Source organism: Lytechinus pictus, chromosome 7 (assembly GCF_037042905.1).
Source record: "Lytechinus pictus isolate F3 Inbred chromosome 7, Lp3.0, whole genome shotgun sequence".
Taxonomy (NCBI): Eukaryota; Metazoa; Echinodermata; class Echinoidea; order Temnopleuroida; family Toxopneustidae; genus Lytechinus; species Lytechinus pictus.
This window is the reverse complement of record NC_087251.1, coordinates 26,255,374-26,276,291: the sequence shown is the minus strand read 5'-3', so window position 1 is coordinate 26,276,291 and position 20,918 is coordinate 26,255,374. Positions and strand designations below refer to the sequence as shown.

Sequence of the window (20,918 nt, the reverse complement as noted above, 5' to 3'; positions counted from 1 at the left end):
ATCACGGTACCTTTCCAACGGAGCCATTGAACCTCTACACATTCTGTGATTTCATGATGGATACGTGTATTATCACAAACGTGAGGCTTATGGTGAAAGGACCCAGATAAAATTTGAAATAAATTAATTTTAAATAAGTCTGTCCAAAAATTAACATGTACAGAAAAGGGAATATATTTATCACAAAATAATTCATACTACTCTATTATGGCTTTACAATTATTAAAAAAGAATAATGAGATCAAAGTGTGTATTAAATTTCCTTTAAAAAAATTCTGTCCTCTTAGCACATTATCATATCAGTCACGGAAAATATCTTGTTGCAACAGTGTGATACAAAGGTAGTTTAGAGCGACAGTTAGAACAGATAGTACAGGGATGTATATGAAGAAAGACTACAATTAATGGATCAACAGATAATGCAAGTATTGTCAAGGTGAAAGGAGAGGGAAAAGTGAAAAATGAGGGGAGGAGGGGGGGGGAGTAATGAGGAAGAAAGAGGATTAAAGAATAAGGTAATAGCTAGATGTACAAGGGAGAATAGTGAGACAACAATAAAGATCAACAGGAATGGGGAGAAGTAACATTAACGAGAAAGAAAGGTTTCAGTATTTTCTTTTAAGAGAAATAGCTATGAGTATTGGTATAAGTCCCATCATATTTATCAAAATTGCCGTCAGGCCTATTGTTTTGATAGATTTTCATAAAAATAATTTTATTCAAAAGATTAAAGAAAATGTCCTAATTCACAAAAAGCAATTGTGGCAAAAGCATGGATAAAATGCCCAATGTGGGTGATACTACTGCCCAATATTTCTAAAACAAATTTAACCCCAAATTAATAATTGCTGGAAAACCTATTGCATTGTCTCGCATACTCTAGGCTACACAAAATATCACTGAAATCACAAATAAAGCACTTACATTATGGAAGCTGTATACCATGCACAACAGTGTCCAGTGTCCTTCTCTGCACACCAAAAAATAGATCCCTTGGTAGTGACATCACTAATTGTGTGATTTTGGCAGGAAGACCCCAGCTCAAACCAGACTAGAAGCCACGTTTGTGAGTTCAAGGGCTCATTCCATCAATCGATGAGGTCAACTGCTATGGTCTTCCAACTTGGATAAATCTTCTGGGCTGCTGGTCTTACATTCTTTTCAGGCATAAAATTAAAAATGAAATCATGAATACAAAGCAAGTATAGACAAAGTATAGTACAGACAATCATAACACTCTAGGGCAGGTCCAAGCTATCTGACAAGGGAGGGATTTCACAAAGATACACATGACTAAAAGTCACTAAAAATTCCAAGTTACGTGTGGAAAATAAATATACTGATTAGATCACACTCCTGGAAATGCTTCACAGCATATTATCAATGAAACTTCACTTTAAATTGGTGTGCATTAACATTTAAGCATGACTTTTAGTCTGATTTAACTGTTTGTGAAAAACCTCCCCCAAGTTTGTTTTTCTCGTAGTGTCAAAAAAATTTGATGGGTTGAAAATGAACCAATAATATAAAGCACATTTGCAGCATTAGATGTTTTTTCTGAATATAAAAAAAAAGAAATGAAACATGACTTGTACCATCTGGGTATACCGGTATAGGAAATTCGAAAAAGAAATCTACAAAAAAAATCACCAATGAAAAGGTCCCAAAATATGGTCATGTATATCAATACATTATTTCACCTATAAAAACTCTCAAGAGTAATGAACACAGACATGCTTATATATTGACTTGACTCATATATCGTTTGCATTCATCCATTGCTATTGGTCAGCTTTGGGGTCAAATTATCAATTTTTAGATTTGATAGAAGAAAGTGGAAGACCCATTCTACAGTGTAAGTATACGTGGCGAAAATTCTGTGTTGTACATTTATGTTTAGTTTCCGAGATATAAATAGATATCCAATGCAAGGACACATAGCCTTACGAGTCGCGAGGAAAAAAATACTAGTCGAGAGGAAATATATAGATGGTAAACTGTCTTGAAATAAGTTTGCACTGTCTCATCAGTGAAAAGACACTTTGGATGAATGCAAATGATAATGACTGAATAACCACTACAGATTGAACATGAATTCAACAAGCAATATTGTACATTGAATGACCATCATGCAACATAAGTATATGTCTCAACCTTAAATGGCCTGGAGAAGGGGGAGAAGGGGTGCAGAATCCCCCAAACATTATGCACACTATGTTTGCGATGAAAAAGGCATCTGCAACATCATTGATAACTTTTTTTCAGTCTTGTGTGACTTGTGAGACAAAATTGGCAACAGGGTTCTAAAGTCACCTTTTTTGTAAGTGCATGCCAGAACCAAAATTGCTTAATGAATTGATTTCAATGTACAAATCTAATGCAAATTGTGTTTCTAGCCAAAATTCACAAATTGGATTTGATGTAGAAATTCAATCAAATTTGTGTTGTAAACTAAAATCTATACATAGGTTTGCTTAATACAGTATATATTGAAATATGTTTTAGGCCATTTATAATTGATGAAGTATTCATGACAAATTCCTTAAAAAAGAAAAGAAAAAGAAAGAGGTACAAAATCCTCTGGTTAATTTGGTTGACCTAAGCTAAGTTTTTGATTTACCTGACCACAGTCCACATGTGTATACTAGACAAGCTTAGAAACCATAGTTAGGAGTGTTCATATGACTGGTTTGAAAATAAGCTTTTGATCACAAACAGTTTACTCCTTTTTATGGATGTTAAATCTGATATTATGCCTATAACATGCAGTGTCCTGTATTCAGGCTTTTGTTGTTTTTGATTTACATTACTGACATTATCAATTCCTCTAAAATATCAAAATTAATTCTACTTGTATATGTTACTAATATAATTTTGCCACATACAGAATTTGAATAGCTAATAATGAATTTGTTTGTTGCTTATACGCCTACACAAATATGTTAAAACTTAACACAACACTATTTCTACTTTAGCTACTAAAAATAAAAATGTTCATATGATAAAATTTCTTGAAAATTGGACAGAAAATAAAAATATTAATGGAAAAATATGTACCGGTATATAGATATATTCAGGGGGGGGTGATGTTTGTGTCAAAGGAGAATCCAACCCAAATTAAAATGTTGTGTTTAGAGGAAAAGGAAAAATCAGACATGGAGATGAAGGTGAAAGTTTGAATATCAAATAAACAATAAGAAAGTTATGAATTTCTAAATGTTGTAAATAGTTGTAATAACTATAGATATGAAGACTTCAAACTGTCACCAAATTGCAATATAAATGCAAATTTCAAATTCAAATTTTCTTCTTAAAACAGTCGTAACTTCGGTAAGGCTTGTCTGATTTCTTTCAATCTTTCACCATTCTCATTATCTAATTTTTCTCTCACACGTCACTTTATGACCAAGGTTGAATTCCCCTTTAACAATTCTACGACAAGTAGACCCAGGGTAAAAAACCAGAGATAAAACTCAATAGGCGAAAACTCTGGAAAACCTTTGGATCCACTTTTGCAGAATAATCGAAACAAATAAACAGAAATAAAAATATCAAGATAAAGTTGAAAAGTAAACTTCACAAAGCTTAACCCTAATAAGAGTTGGGGAGGGGCAGGCCTAAAGCCCCCCTCCTCCCTTGAAATTTGTGCAATAAATCCATAATGTGAAAAGTCTGCGCAACGCAAAAATAGCATTTCAAGGGCTTCATTAATAGATTTACAGTTAAATTCTAATTCCATGGATAAATTAGCATAATCAATTATGTAAAAATTAATTTTCAGCATTTCAAAACAATCAAATGTACAACTTTCTTGAGTACATCATGGGTGACATGCATGTCGATTTTTGTCACAATCACGTGCAAACATCTTGTGGGGAGGAGCAGTCTTGCCAATATCCCAATACCCCAATCTCATTAGGCTTAAGTCTCACAATATTCAAGGCGAGTTCACCCCCAAAAGAGCCAATGAAAACTAAAAAAGAGCTCTGGATATTCCCTTAGGATTTAATGTAAACTGTAGTACAATCAAACTTCAGCTGGTGAGCTAAAAAGTAGCACCCCCCCCCCAAAAAAAAAAAAAATCTCTGGAATATTTGCAACTCATTTCCAAACTTATGTACAAATTAATGTCTTGACTCCTAGCAAGTATGCCTTTTAGAGTTCATAATTAAGATACCGTGAACTGATAGCAAAGTGATGATAGCTTGGACCTGCTCTACTGAGTTACATAAAAATCACTATAAAATCCATTTAAAAATTAGTAGAAAATGGTGTTTGCTCCTCTACACATCTGAGCCCTTTAACACAAATGTTTGATATGGAACGCACATATAAAACAACCATTCTGATTGGTTCCTGGTGCATGCAACAACGATCTTGATTGGACATTGCAATATGCAACTGATTGCAAACATTTGTGATACAGAGCCCTTATATAAACAAAAACACTGACATTCCATGTAGAGGGTGATTGTATCGTGTCCTTATCTCTGGTAGACTATCTCTCTTATCCACGCTTGGAAGATGATTAACATCAGATAGGGGGTGCATCCATGAGTCACAAGACTGTAGATGTAAAGTCAAAGAACAAAATAATATCTTAACACATTGCTTTTTTCAAAATACATTCATCTTACTGTGATACATGGACAGAGGAAATAATTAAACAATTGAATCAAAACTTTTGAACAGATTTTGATTGGAAGGGGTTTGCACCATTACATGTACATGCTCATGGTTAAGAAATTCTAACGTCAGAAGAGTCAGAGAAAGAGAAAATGTGTTCACATGTTACAGTTGTTGGGTCCAAGGTCATCAAATTGACACAAAATTCTGTAATTTATTTTCAAGGCCCACCAAAAAAAAATGAGGCAAATACATTATGTTTGTTTGTGCCATTTATTACATTTTTCTCGACAACATAAAAAAATGCAATGACAAGTGCTAGGTAATCCAGCAGGTTGTACAATTGTCACCAGATCAAATAATCAAGATTCATGCTCGAGACTTACATTATGATTCAACTAGTGCTTTCACAGCCTTCACAGTCTCTTTAACCTGTGTTGCACTCCTAAGCCTCTGTTGCAAGGTTGATAGATCCTTTATCTTTGGCAAGATAACTCAAAAGGTCAGAATCCATTTATCCCTCATCTAGCATTCTCTCCCTTCTTATAACTGCTATAGCAAAAAAGAAACAAAGGAAAAGAAAAAAGGATATTCAGTAAAATGATCAGTGATAATATGCTGAGAAATATCATAAATGCTTTTGTAATATTCAGCAACAATATGTAATTAACCATAATAGCAAGGAGGCCTCTTAGAAATGGGTCTTGTGACAAAAAGCTTTTATGATTGAGCATATATACTTGATTTGAACACTTGATTCTGCATAATGACAGCCCTATGATCAAGCATAATGCCTTTTTGTTACAGGACAATGATTAGAAAAGAAGGAAAATACTTTTAAAATGTGATTTTTTTTTTTTTTTTTGGGGGGGGGGCACAAAATACCTTTCAATGGAAGAAATTCTTATTTTTAGCAGAAATGTGTCATATCCACATGAGAGTAAAGTAAGAATGTGACATCAATTCTATTTGTTTCGTATACTTGCAGTGAAAGAGGATGAGAATGGTATTATGGATGAAATCAAATGTAAACATAAAATGCAATTGATGTGCATTGTTAGAACTTGGGCAGGTAATGTAAGTACAGTTTGATCAAGTTAAAGGAAGAATGTACCGACATCTGACAATATTTCATCTCCGGCAGCAGCATCATCAACACCACAATCAAAATCAATATCACCAACACTGCCACCACCACAGCGACCATCACCCCAAAATAACATCATCAGTATTATTATCAATATAATCATCACAAACTATACTCAGATGGCTATCAATAGGTAAGGATTTGCCAGGTAGCTTCTCTCTCAAGTGTTGGGTACTGTATATATCTATCCTATCCAGCCCTGATACCAATATCGGAATATTATATGAAATGAAGATGAGTTATATGACTATTATTGAAAGATCAACCAACAGTTATTAGCCTTGGATCATAAAACAGAAGAACTGGTTTCATATATAACTTTTCAAGTGAAAGAAATGGAAGAATTAGTCACGAAGGTAGAGAATCTACAAGAAGGAAGTGAATTTCAGGAGGAAAAAAATGAAATTGACAGACTTTCCTCAAACAAGTACATAGCACAGGACACCTTGTTTTCCTGGGGATCCCATTCCCAGAATATGGACAGAGGAGGAACAAATTAAGAAAAATTTGAACAAATTTCTCATAGAAGTTACAAAGGAAGATAAGTGAAAAAGATTTGAATATCAACAAGTTCGACATACCCATACAAACCATGCCTCATAAAGGCCAGGTTTTCTCTTATTCACTGACAATTAAGTCAACAATAGAATGCAATATGCTATCTTGCTTCAGGGGACCAATATGAACATAAACAAGATTTACCGACAAGAATAAGGTATAAGAGAGGAAAGCACAAGCTCCTGCATTGAAAGCAGTAAGAAGGACCGCAAAACTTGCTTATTTCTCGAAGGCTAAGCCAGCAAAACTCTATGTCACAGGCAAATGGTTCCATGCAAGAACCAAGAGGGGCATATTGCAATCTGGAGCAAACGGAGTAACGTTGGAGTGAATGGCACTTCCCTGCAGACCTCCTGGGATCCATGACATTTTAGGATGGAGCTGGAAGGAGAATAACATACAAAAGCAAGTAATAGGCAGCCAGTTATATCACAAGGAAGATATAGGTAAGGAGTGACCAGGTTTCGATTTGAGGAATCGTCGTAGCAATAGGAAATAATGGTGCTGATTCTGGAGTCGTTGCAACACACCAACGGTGATATCCAGGAGCAGTAGGAAGACAAAATGGAAAAGGTTCTTGATTCTGCAGCATATATTAATTCTATCTATCACCAATTGGTTGGTGAGTCTGCAGAAGTACTCAATATACAAATCCAGCTATATGGCAGGGAAAGGCAGTTAAAAATACAAAGAAAGTGGAAGTGGAAGGTTGCAAAAGAAATAGACCTGTCACCAATGGATAAGTAAATACTTTTCCTTTTCCTTACATTAGATCTCATCTTTAGCTGCAAATAAATCAATACTGAATTACATGTTTCGTAATATAGAGAAAGAGAAAAGTTTACATCACTTAAATTCGAATAAGTTAATTAATTAATGATAATTGATGCTGAAATAGTTGTTTTACAATTATGAGATAGACACCAGTACTGAAGGAAATAATATCTACAGAACAAATTTCAGTGCTCAAAAGCAAAATCCAGAAAAACCAAACCAAGTATCGGTGTAAAGAAAAGAAGAAGTACAGAGTAACCTACATAATATATTATTGTTTTCAACTGATGTCTGTGATTGTAATCAAGGATAGTTGGGCTAAATTTTATTAATTTTCAGATGGTGTTTATACTTATAGGAAACAGGGGCCATATTATTTTCTTCAAGAAACCTTCGGCACTTGAGATATAGTTCGTAATTGGAGCACTATGTGGGATGGGAATTGCGTTTATAGTCAACCAAGGTAAAGGTGTCACAAAAAATACTTTTCTTGATACTGAAGTCAGGTACATTTTCACGGTTAAGTAAAATCAGCAAGTAGTACTCGAAAATGTTTTCTTCCCAGTTAGTATTAAAGAGCAGGAACAGCTAGAGTTCTTGCATTCTATTATTCAGATTTTAGAAAGGAAGGAGTTCTAATTCAAATATTATTTTATAGGTCAGGTCACTTCAATATGTTCACGGATATATCTAGCTTAAATGAGGGAAGAAAGGTTTATACAAAGAAACCTAAACTCAGTATGTTTGGTTATTTCCTTATTGATAAGGCTTTAGACATATGGAATTTTAAGAATATTTCAAAGAAATAATATAGATATCTGTGCCACTTCTCTTTTTCAAGAACTAGTTACAGACCAGGGCCCCGTCTTACAAAGAGTTATGATCTGATCAATCGTAACTATGGACGGCCAGCAAATTCAACATCTATTATGCATGTTTGTTCAAAATATGTTCTAGCTATGATGTATATTCATGCATTCATTGTTTTCTTGAAAATTCACTGCGCTTCTCTTTGTTTACAGAGGACATTGCGCAAATTTTTCGTAGAAAAAAGTATGACACTGATGGATGTCCATAGAGTTACAATTGATCGGATCAATTGTAACTCTTTGTAAGACGGGGCTTAGATATCATCAACTTTGTTGTGCAGACACTGAACAGATCAACAACACTGATCTGTTGATATACATGTATGCCAATATACCAGGGCCCCGTCTTACAAAGAGTTGCAATTGATCCGATCAATCGCAACTATGGACGGCCAGCAATGTCAACATCTATTAGGCATGCTTGTTCAAAATATTTTCTAGCTATGATGTATATTCATGCATTAATTATTTTCTTAAAAATTCACTGCGCTTCTCTTTGTTTACAAAGGACATTGTGCAAATTTCCTGTAGAAAAATTTATGACACTGATGGATTTCCATAGAGTTACGATAAATTGGATCAATCGTAACTCTTTGTAAGACGGGCCCCAGGTCATACATAAAATGGGGGACCTGCACCATGATGTAATTACAACTGCAGAACACCCAGACATTGTCATTGTTGACACCGATAAGAAATCAGTTGATATGGGAATAAACTGTACGTTTTCAGCCTAACATAAAAAATATTAGGAGGAAATGTGAGAAATTTCAGACATTCAGGAAATTGCTTCTCATAAGCCTTAACAAGTTTGTTGTTCTGTTAAAGTTAAACCTTGAAAATATTTCCCACTCATGTCTAAGATTGCCATCCTAACATCATTCATAATCTGCAATGGAAGAGCTGAACAATCATGGGTTAAACCTGTGCTGCTGCTCCGTAAACATGATACCAATATTCGTTGCAGGGTCTGTTATGAACCCAACAAATGCTTCAGTTACTACACAAATGTCCCTGATGCTATTGATAGAAAAATTGTTAATTTCTGAAATTTCATTGTTTTTACTTGTCACTTGACAACTATTACTTGTCAAGGTCCCCTCGGACCTTGTTATGTCCTTTATTTTCTTCACTCAACAAGCATGCTGCCTTTTATCTATCTTCAGGTATTATTTAAGAACCAGTTATAATATTCTGATAATATTAATCAAGTACTACAAAAACTTAAGTTTTCTCTTTACAACATAATTTTCCTTGTCCCGTTGAAAATGTTATAACTTGTCAATTTGAAAGTCATGTATAGCATTAATGAAAATTAATGAAAATACTTTGAACAATGGCTTGCAAATATTTTCATTTAATAATCTAATCTTATCCATGTGTAATTCTAAAATTGTTATTTTGGGAGTACGAATACAGTTATAATTTATAACCACTTTCCATTGCTTAATGACGTTTATCAACATAATTTCATTATTCAGTAAATAATATTATATCTACATACCTGGCTGTACCAATAATTTTTTTCACTATATACTTCAAATCAAGATCCTTCTACACTATTGACCAAGTTTTATACATAATTCTTTTAGTGTTACTATGACTTCCCGGGGATTTTCCTTTGTGTAATTCACCTTTTCATGATGGCCATGTTAATTTTTGTTTAACTTTCTTTTAGTGTCACATATTTTTAGTGATTGATGTAATATGTGTATTTCATGTATATTTTGACATTCATATTTTCATTGATTATTATGTGCGAGTTATTGTGATAATCTTCATGTTTGAAGGGGAATAAATGAAATAAAAGAAAAACAAGTGGAATGCCTCTGGCGGTCTCATCTGAATCACGTGATTCAATATTGCAGCAGTGCTGACTTTGAAAACTACTATAAAATAATTATTCACAAAAAACACCATTCATATAATGAAACAATACTACGTTCATTGACATTTGACCTTGATTATGTGACCTAAAACTTGTCAGTGATACTTGATTACCCCTATATCCACATTTTATACACTATATCTATAAACTTTGAAAGTTATGACAGCAATCTAATAATTACATCTAAAACAGCCAAAGTCCATTGATCTTAAATGACCTTTGACCTTGGTCATGTGACCTGAAACTTGCACAGGATGTTTAAAGATACTTGATTACTCTTATGTCCAAGTTTCATGAATCAGATCCATAAACTTTCGAATTTATGATGGTAATTCAACAGATACCCCCATTATGGCCAAAGTTCATTGACCTTTGACATTGGTCATGTGACCTGAAATGCGCACAAGATGTTCAGTGATACTTGATTACTCTTATGTCCAAGTTTTATGAACCAGACCAATAAACTTTCAAAGTTATGATGGTAATTCAACAAATACCCCCAATTTGGCCAAAGTTCATTGACCCTAATTGACCTTTGACCTTAATCATGTGACCTGAAACTTGCACAGGATGTTCAGTGATACTTGATTACTCTTATGTCCAAGTTTCATGAATCAGATCCATAAACTTTTAAAGTTATGATGGTAATTCAACAAATACCCCCAATTTGGCCAAAGTTCATTGACCCTAAATGACCTTTGACCTTGGTCATGTGATGTGAAACTCAAGCAGGATGTTCAGTAATACTTCATCAACCTTATGTCCAAGTTTCATGAACTAGTTCCATATATTTTCTAAGTTATGATTACATTTAAAAAACTTAACCTTAGGTTAATATTTTGATGTTGATTCCCCCAACATGGTCTAAGTTTATTGACCCTAAGTGACCTTTGACCTTGGTCATGTGACTCAAAACTCAGGCAGGATGTTCAGTAATAAACCTTATGGCCAAGTTTCATGAACTAGGTCAATATAATCGCTGATGTGGTTTACGGTACACCATGTGAAGTGTTGTAGAAACAGTGGATAGGAGAAGAGAAGAAATGGATAGGCGAGAAAGTGGAGATTTGAGAGTAGAGTATTCTTTCTTGAAAGTAGTCCTGAAAAGGACTGTAAACCAGGAAAGATTGATGAGTTGAGAACAGCTTGAGTAGTAGAGCTAGTGAGGAGATGCTGGCTTGAGTCGGCGAGTAGAGATGATGAGTAGTAGAGAGACTCGACGTTTCGGGCAGGTTGACTGTCCGAAACGTCGAGTCTCTCTACTACTCATCATCTCTACTCGCCGACTCAAGCCAGCATCTCCTCACTAGCTCTACTACTCAAGCTGTTCTCAACTCATCAATCTTTCCTGGTTTACAGTCCTTTTCAGGACTACTTTCAAGAAAGAATACTCTACTCTCAAATCTCCACTTTCTCGCCTATCCATTTCTTCTCTTCTCCTATCCACTGTTTCTACAACACTTCACATGGTGTACCGTAAACCACATCAGCGATTGTACATACCACCATGCAAACCTTCAAACAACATCTAGGTCAATATACTTTCTAAGTTATGCTGTCATTTCAAAAACTTAACCGTCGGTTAAGATTTGGTGTTGACGCCGCCGCCGTCGGAAAAGCGGCGCCTATAGTCTATATGCAGGTGAGACAAAAACTATTACAAATACATGTGTATGTACACCTTTTATCTTTCTAGTTACACAGAAGTTCTCCTAGGTTATTCATTGTTAATATTCTGGCATTTAATCAGTAAAGTACATTTGCTTGGGGGAAAAAATCAAGGAAATACATGCAAAGTGGATTGGATTGCTAGGTGGTTTCAGATATTTGAAAAAGTTTGAAGTTTAACTGTAAAATGATACCTTCATTATAACTTGATCACTCTGCAATAGAATTTATATCACTTTTGTCTAATTTGATCAAACCTATGATGTAGACAGGTTACCAGAAATTTATTAACAGTTCATGAAAAGATGAAGAGAATATATGCGAGGACCAGGAAGGGTGAGCATAATAAATACATTTAGTTGTTCGGTTTTATTTGATCCCATTTGCTCAGCTGCAAATTGAACATTTTTGTAATGTTTTGCATAGACTATGTATTTGCTCAGATGCAAATTATATTCTCTAACGTTTTTAACTATGTATAATTTTGAAATGACTGATCAATAGACATTAATACACACATAAATTACCATTACCACTATCATCATCATCATCATTTTTTTCATCATCATCATCACCTTCATCATCATCATCATCATCATCATCATCAATCATCAATCATCATCATCATCACCATAATCATCATCATCATCATTATCATCATTATCACTGTCATCATCATCATAATCATGATAATGATCCCCATGGTCATCATTATTAGCAATATCGGATCACAAACATGACTGTACTGTTATCATCACCAAAATCTCATTCATTACCCACCACTGCCCTTCATATGTTTCTACTACTCACCGATGATTCCTTTCACTGGATTGAGTGAATTCATCTGAACACCAAACATCTCCAGTCAAGCCTTGTCCCTCAAGACACCCTTCTCAGTACTAGTGATGAAGTATTTTCACTCTTTGACAATTATGAAGCAGACGGTCAAGCTCGATTAGTCCACAGGTACCAACACTATGCTGTGAAGAAAGCAATGAAAGTTATCATTAAGTTTGTGATCACAAAATGAAAAAGTAATAGATAAAAAAATCTATTAAATAATAATAAGTGGAATGCCTCTGGAAGTCTTGCCTGCATCAGACAACTAAATATACACAGGAGTGTTTCATAGCGATACCGAATACAGCAATGAAATTTATAAAAAAATCATTGACTAGCCATTTTTTTTTGCAGTTCTTCAGTTTCCAAAACTCCATCCCTTGAATAAAAGAGAATGCGCAATCACATGATTTGATGATGCTAATGAAGTCAATGCCAGACAGTCTTCACCTTTAGAGATTGTACACCAAATTATCTCAGCATATCATAAAATTGACTGAAATTCATAATTTGGAATGACCACTGATGGACAAAATTATGGGATTTGTCAGATACAAATTATTCATTAAGAAAATGTTTTCTTCTTTCTATCTTATATCATCAAACAAATTTAAAGCCTAAAAACTCCTAGTAAAAACTGTCAGCTGACTTTTTTTTATGGTGCGAGTAAAATAAAATCTGAAATTTCTTCGAGTGCGAGTGCAAAAATATACAATAATAGAATGTATTGTATTATATTGCATCTAAACACAATATTCAATCAGCCCCTCTAGACATCGAAAGAAATGAAAAATACTGGAGGAATAAAATATTAGTTATGATTACCTTTTGTACATAGGCCAACTCCGTGGAGTAATACTGTGATACACTGACCACATCAGGGTTATTCGCTTGGTTGATCCGGATCGATGGCAAGCTACAAAGAGATGAAACATTTAATTGTAATTTTGAAATAAAAATAGAAGTAAACAAAAATGGTTGTAATTTACATCTGTAAAATAGGAATGTTACAGTCTATCCTCTACTAGCCATCAGTGTTGGTATCTTCGAACATGTCTCTCGAGATTGTGATTGTGTCTCTTGGCTTGGCCTTGGACGCTTATCTCTTGGGTTAGGTTACTGTCTTGAATGGAAATGTCTTGTCTCAGAGGCTGAGATATTGGCAAGACACTGAAAGTAAGCTTGATTTTGATAAGTTAATCTGGCTGCTTTACTTCAACCTTTAGTGTCTTGAGACCTGTCTAAAGACAGTGAGAGTGTCTCATGTCTCATCTTGGTTTCAGCTGATTCTTGATGCAAGTATCTCTGCCTCTGCCTTGGGTGTCATTGTCTCTCATCTGAGAACTTCTCGGACTGTACACAAACCTTACATGATTTACATAATGCCGCTGAAATACACAAATTATCAATTACTGTCCCTATAATAATAATTTGTTCACAAAACATATGAAATATTCATAAAACAGTGAATTATCACTTGCATATGATAAATCTGGTGACTGTTATACCAAGTGTATACACGTACACAACATTGAACATTTGAAAACCCACGGTTGAGTCCATGGTTTATGCAGATTTCCTATACAGTGCATATAAAAAACAAGTAAAATGCCTCTGGCGGTCTCACCTGCATCACTTTGAAAACTACTATAACTCGCACAAGATGTTCAGTGATAATTGGTTACTCTTATGTCCACGATTTATGAACTAGACCAATACACTTACAGAGATATGATGGTAATTTAACAGATACCCCCAACATGGCAAAAAGTTCATTGACCTTACATGACCTTTGACCTTGAACATGTGACCTAAAACTCGCACAGGATGTTCAGTGATACTTGATTACTCTTATGTCCAAGTTTCATGAGTCATATCCATAAACTTTCAAAGTTATGATGGTAATTCAACAGATACCCCCAATTCGGCCAAAGTTCATTGACCCTAAATGACCTTTGACCTTGGTCATGTGACGTGGAACTCATGCAGGATGTTTAGTGATGTTTGATTAACCTTATGTCTAAGTTTCATGAACTAGGTCCATATATTTTTTAAGTTATGATGACATTTCAAAAACTTAACCTTAGGTTAAGATTTTGATGTTGATTCCCCCAACATGGTCTAAGTTCATTGACCCTAGATGACCTTTGACCTTGGTCATGTGATGTGAAACTCAGGCAGGGTGTTCAGTAATACTTGATTAACCTTATGGCCAAGTTTCATGAACTAGGTCCATATACTTTCTAAGTTATGCTGTCATTTCAAAAACTTAACCTTCGGTTAAGATTGGGTGTTGACGCCGCCGCCGTCGGAAAAGCGGCGCCTATAGTCTCACTCTACTATGCAGGTGAGACAAAAACGGGACAGTTTTCAAATGTCTATAAAAAAATTGTTTCAAATTATGATATCTATATTTTGATGTTAAGAGATGCTTTCAAATCTTATCTTTGAAATGCCATTTAAATAAATAAATTTTGTTAATGCTTGAGCGAACATGGGATGTTTTAGTCTGAGGTTCAAAAAGAGGCTTGCGCCAGAATGGCAAGCAGAAATGAGAAATTTGATGATCAGACTTCTTATTAATCAGCAGACTTCCTCTTAACATTTTCATTATCTTTGATTTGATTTTTGAATTATGCTGTCAAATTTCATTTACAGATTTATTTATTTACTTGAATTATCTTCTTTTTTTTTTTCATTAAAACTTCTTTAACCTTTGAATTTTCCTTCATAAGTAAGAAAAGAAGACTTTTTGTCAACCCAAGCAAGAAGATTTGCATTATCAATTGGGAGAACTTGTATTTATTCAAATCGGATTTTATTATGTGAAACAAATTATGTTATGGTACCTTTAAAAAAATGAATCCTATTTTCAAGGGGTTATTGATTCTTTGACCAAATTTAATTGAGTGCTTGACAGGACAAACATGAAAGGATTCATGTCTTTCAATGGCAATGGTGTATTGAGTCAATTTTGAAGGAGCTCGATATGGCAGATCGGATAAAATGTATTTTAAAAGTTGTGAGCGAGCGAAGAGAGCAAGCAAAATTTTCCACTTTTTTATTAAAATACCCAATTTTGTGATAGATTTTGACATAATATTCAGAAAAAAAACATATTTCACTTCCTATCTTTCCTTTTATATCCTTTCCACTTTTATTTTCGGGGGGGGGGGGGGGGGGACACTCTGAGCCCCTGCCCATCTGTATGCCACTGTTCAAAGGCACCATAACCTTTGTAGCACACAATGAAAGGATTTGAAGAAAAAAATACACGCTCTCCCATACTTCGGTTGAAAATAAATTGTTTTTTCTTAAAGAAGGAATATTGAAAGCTAAAAGAGAGCATATTAAAAAGAAACAACAGAACAATTCAAGCAAATAAACAGATTTGAAAATGAATTTTGACCGTATAATTCTAAAATTATGACAAAGATAATGAAAAGGTTAAAAGGCAGTCTGCTGATAAGCAAGAGGTCCGATCATCATATTTATCAGTTTATGCCATTTTGGCGCAAGCCTCCTTTTTAACCCCAGACAAAAACATTCTGTGTTCACTCAAGCATGAACGAAACTAATGGCATTTGAAAGATAAGACTTTAGAGCACCTATCAACACCAAAATATAGACATCATAATTTGAAACAAAAAAATTATAGACTTTTCAAATCTGTCCCGTTTTTTTTAATACGCACTGTATAACTTACACTTAATTTAGCGCGCATAGGGTGCGTGTATAAAAAATTCCATTGCTGATGCGCGCTTTTGTCAGTGCGCCATATGGACGCCTGTTGCCGTTGTTATTCATGCTATTTTTTCATGAGTCCATTGTTTTTATTCATGAGTCCACTCTTCAAACAGTGGACTCATGAATAAAATAGCGTATCTAACCATGGTAACAGGCATCAATTTGGCGCAATGTGACAAAAGCGTGCATCAGCATTGGACATTTTTGATACACGCGCCCGATACGTGCTAAATTAAGCGTAATTTATACATGAAATCTGCATAAACCATGGATTCAACCGTGGATTTTCAAAACCACCTGTGAATTCGGGCCTAAAGATTTGCCAAGCTTTAATTTGTGATACTTGTTTCTTCTCTGAAAACCAAACCCCTAAAATCATAGCATCAAAATGTAAAAAGTACCCCAAAAAAATAACAAGAGTAATAGATCAAGGGCAATTTATACTGATGTCATGGGGCTAAATATGTAGGTATTTATGTGCCACATCCTGGGCCCCCATGGACCAATTCCCACCAAAGTTGGGTTGGAGTTGTTTTTTATGCATGCAAACATTAAAAGGTGTAGGATACAGCAAGAGCTGATGGTACCTACTTATCAATGACCTATCAGGTATCAACATTCTGCAAGTTGAAGTCTGCACCTATTACAAGCTTGATACAAAATACCCACACCACAATTACAAAGTGTAAAGGAAGACCTGTCCATATCATTTTCAAAGTGCAAGAGAAGGCTACAGTTAATGGTACTTACTTGTCAACGATCTCCCAGGCAGAGGACACATCAGCAACCGTCCAGATGGCTTTGTAACCTTCCTCTCCGATGTTGATAGTCCAGTGGCCCATTTCATGAAGAGTTGCAACTTTTGTAACTTTGTCATGATGGCAACTACCATGGTAATGGGGCTTATAGCAGCCAATCATAATAAAGGTTTCCATGGTAGTTACAATAATGACAAAATTAAAAAATATAGTTGTTAGTCTTCATGAAACGGGCCACCTGATCATCTGATGAAGGAACTTCTTGGTCTTCACCAGGAATAGATGCAGCTGTATATTCCCCTCCAGCTTGTTGAACTCCTGCACCTGTTCACATGACCATGGAAAAGAAAAAAAAATTGTCATACATGCAAAATCTTACAAAAGCTATGCTGATTAATAAAATTGCCAAGCCTCTTTCAAAATAAGCACAACTTCACATGCTTGTATGAAATGTATATCATCATGAGAGGTATATTTCAATGCTGACAACGCCGCCGCTGTCGGAAAACAGGGCATGTAATCTTGCACTGCTAAGCTGGCAAGACAAAAATGTTTCATTTTTCAGGCAAGAAAAGACCAGAAAATTGTGAATTTGTAATTTAGTCCAACCCTGAAAGACAATAGCACATGTCTTCTTACCAGTCTGATCCAATGAAATCTGCTTCTCATCAATCCAGTGTCGAAACCTGATGATTGAATTCCTCACAGCCGAGGTGACAAGCAGGATCCAGTATTGTTGATGGCTCTAAATACATGTACACACTGTACATTGCATTCCTGTATCTCTACATGGAATTGCATGACACATACCTGCAAGTTGAGAGCAAGAATTAAAGATTAATTGAGCTGACCAATGGCATGTACACGTAGGTGAGGGCTACAGTGTGAAGGACAGCCTAGGAGAACACACCCTGGACTTGAATGATGATGGTGTCAAGCCATCAATATACACAGGCAAGGGGATTCTCACCCAACAACAAAGCAGCAAAAAAAGAACCAATTTGTCAAAACATTTGGCATGGTCATATTGTATTTTCACAAGGTTGGTAGTAGGCCTATCTTGGCAGTCCTATCAACCAGCAGGAAGGTGATTTACCGGCATTTTTTACATGAAGCAAAACCCTACAGAGCATGATGACTTTTAAAGAGAAGAGATTCCCGACTAACTCAGCTGAAAAGTGATAGTGGAGCTCACAGCTTACCAATGCAGTAGGTTCAGCAAGAATTTAACTCTAGTTTACTTCAAATTTGGTTTTACTGCTGCACTCACTGTCATGTTTTCTCATTGTTGTGATCTCAACAATTTAGAACGACTATCCTCGACAAAGAGAACAAACTCAACAAAACAAGAATTTTTTTTGGTAGTTTGCAAATGCATGTGTTTGTTTCTGTGTGTAGATTAAAAAAAAAAAAAAAACTTGCAACCAGGTATACTGAGACAAACAAACTCAATGTTTGGTGTGGTAGAATATATTTGTTTGTTCAAAGTTTTTGTTTTTAATGTTTCATTTGATTTTACTTTAGTTTACTTCTACTATCTCCAATGTCATGTGTTCTCTATTAGAATTTATATTGCTTTTCATCTTTCAGTGTGAACGCCACTTGCAAACACATTACTTCAGTATTACTTGCTTTGGTAGAGGCTGTGGAGTAAGGTGGCAAAACCTTATAAACTTTGCAACCAAGAGCACAAGGCCTCCCAGCTAAAAAGAGGCAGTTTGCTGAAGAGATAAAAGTTGTCGGTGTCAAGCCTGATGTGGTTCACCACAAACTCACAAGCAATAAACAACATCATTCAAATTTCAGTCTTACATAGATGGATTGCAGGCTGATAGTATATGGGATCTCAGTGAGCTACAGGCAATTTCCGTGACTGGTGACATTGAGAGAAATGAGAATGTTGTCTCAGTACTGTGACTTTGAATTGAATTGAAATTGAATTGAATTGAAATTGAATTTTGAAATTGAATTGAAATTGAATTGAATTTGAAATTGAATTGACTTCAGGGAAGAGTTAAAAAGAGTGGAGTTGAGCATCCAACAGGCCAACATAGCCCTAATAATATCCCATTCCTGATACACACTAGGATTATTTCTGTTGTCTACTTAAATTATTACTGTTAATAGAATTGTTATTGTGAATTGTAACTATTATTAATTGAAATTAGTATTGTCAGTTGGAATTATTATTGTAAATTTAAATTAATAATTGTAAATTTGAATTAAATTTGTAACATGGAATAAGCATTGTTTTTGTTATTGAAATTATCCTCATGCATGTGCAATTTACATGTTTATATTGAGAATTCAATGGCAATTCAGCCTTCGTGGCTGCAAAACTTGAATAAAATACATCTTCAATCTTAAATAAAAAGGCACAATGTAAGACGTATCTCCAGTGTCGCTAGAGATTGTGTAGATTCTGTCAGGAATGGAACTACCCATCCATAGACAATCGCAAATCGCAAGAGTATTGGGCTACTTCGGTTCGCCATGTTCGTCACCACTTGATTTGGGGAAAGAGTCAAGAAAACATAGCAGTCAAGCAATAATCTGCTTTCCATCAACTGAAATGCAAAAGCTCAAATCTGAAACATGTGAGGAGACAGGACGGTGGAGAAAAACAGCTTTCCCTGAAGCTATTATCTCTTGCAAGCAATGTGATGTAGGACTTTTAGAAATCAAGAATCAGAGATCTACAACTCATTGCGCAGGAGGGCATCTGTCTCTTTATACAAGAAGGTGGAGTTTCAGCTGTGGGCAACAGGAAAGAAGTGGTGTGACTTTGTAGTCAGATCAGTACCCAAGCATAATAATTCAAACATTGAAAGCCACATTCTCAATGAAAGGATTATTCTCTTTGCAGATTTACATGGAGAACATTCTGCCAAACATACACACATTCTTCCACAGCACAGAGACACTGTGCCAGAAGTGGACAAGTATTATAAACAATACTGTGCAGAAAACCATGGACTCAATGTTGATGAAACTAGAGAGAGGCTCCAGATTAAGATGACAAGGTAGCCTTTTGCCTGTGTGGCATTTGTAATGGAGAATAGGAGGCCAGATGATACAAGCAAGAATTGCATTGGATGCAACTCAGGACACCGTATATGGTGCCATTAAAAAAATATAGACACTTTGTAAAATATTTTGCTTCTAAATTTTGCTTCTCTGAGAATGTAAAGGGCACTTCATGTAATAAAAAGGGACTTTTTCATTAGAAAGTTGTGAAGTTTTTTTTATATATAATTCTGAGATGTGTTTATGACAATTTTGAATAATATGAAAATGCCAAGCAGAATAATGCAATTAAAACTAGTACTAAACTGTAGTTAGGAGAGTCATAGATACCACAACTGTATGTCAATATTAAACTAAATTTTATCTATTCGAAACAGTTTGCCATGTTTCCTTGCTCAGATCAACAAATTAGAGAATAGGCGTGGATGGCACCTTCATACAGATCCATGGTGTTTGCCTTGGGGAAGCACAACGATCTTATACCAAGGGATTTTTAAGTATAAATGTTCAGTTGACATGTGACGCAGATTTCATCATCACTAGTGTTGCGGCTCGCATGGCCGGGAAGTACTCATGATAGCAGGACTTTTACGTAAGAATTGCATAGAAGGACTATTATTCTGAAAGTATAACACAATTTAACTACTAGTAGTAGAAGTGGTACAGGAGAGGTATCCTAATTCAATTATTGATAACCATTGATCTCAAATATCCACAAAAATGTCCATAGTTGTCAGTGTCAAGCCTGATGTGGTTCACCACGAATTCACAAATTTGAATCTTAGACTTCGCAGCAAGAAACTTATCAATTACTTTGACCTAGACTGGCTTGCATCGTTTACCAATGGAAAATAAAGATTGCTGGCAAATAGTAAATGGGATCTCAGTGAGCTACAGGCAATTTCCGAGATTGGTGACATTGAGAAAAATGAGAATGTTGTCTAAGTAATGTGACTTTCTTTTGACTGTGCAGGAAGCACTGAAGGACCAGAGAAGAGTTAAAAGAGTGGAGTTGA

The 20,918-nt window shown here is 35.2% G+C and overlaps 1 long non-coding RNA gene and 1 pseudogene across 2 annotated transcripts in view; one reads left to right on the top strand and one right to left on the bottom strand.

Moving 5' to 3' along the window:
* Positions 1 to 2,407: 2,407 nt before the first annotated feature.
* The window catches only part of LOC135154746 (uncharacterized), a 30,164-nt gene continuing 11,653 nt past the window's right edge, over positions 2,408 to 20,918 (bottom strand). The window contains exons 4-9 of one of the 2 annotated variants that reach the window (XR_010294148.1): positions 17,515 to 17,685; positions 16,868 to 17,199; positions 13,196 to 13,286; positions 12,341 to 12,510; positions 5,013 to 5,178; positions 2,408 to 4,566 (exon numbers count right to left, since the gene is read on the bottom strand). This is a non-coding gene — a long non-coding RNA (uncharacterized LOC135154746). The remainder of the gene's footprint in view (positions 4,567 to 5,012; positions 5,179 to 12,340; positions 12,511 to 13,195; positions 13,287 to 16,867; positions 17,200 to 17,514; positions 17,686 to 20,918) is intronic. The other variant, XR_010294149.1, reaches the window with a different exon arrangement.
* Positions 18,080 to 20,847, top strand: LOC129265344 (uncharacterized; annotated as a pseudogene).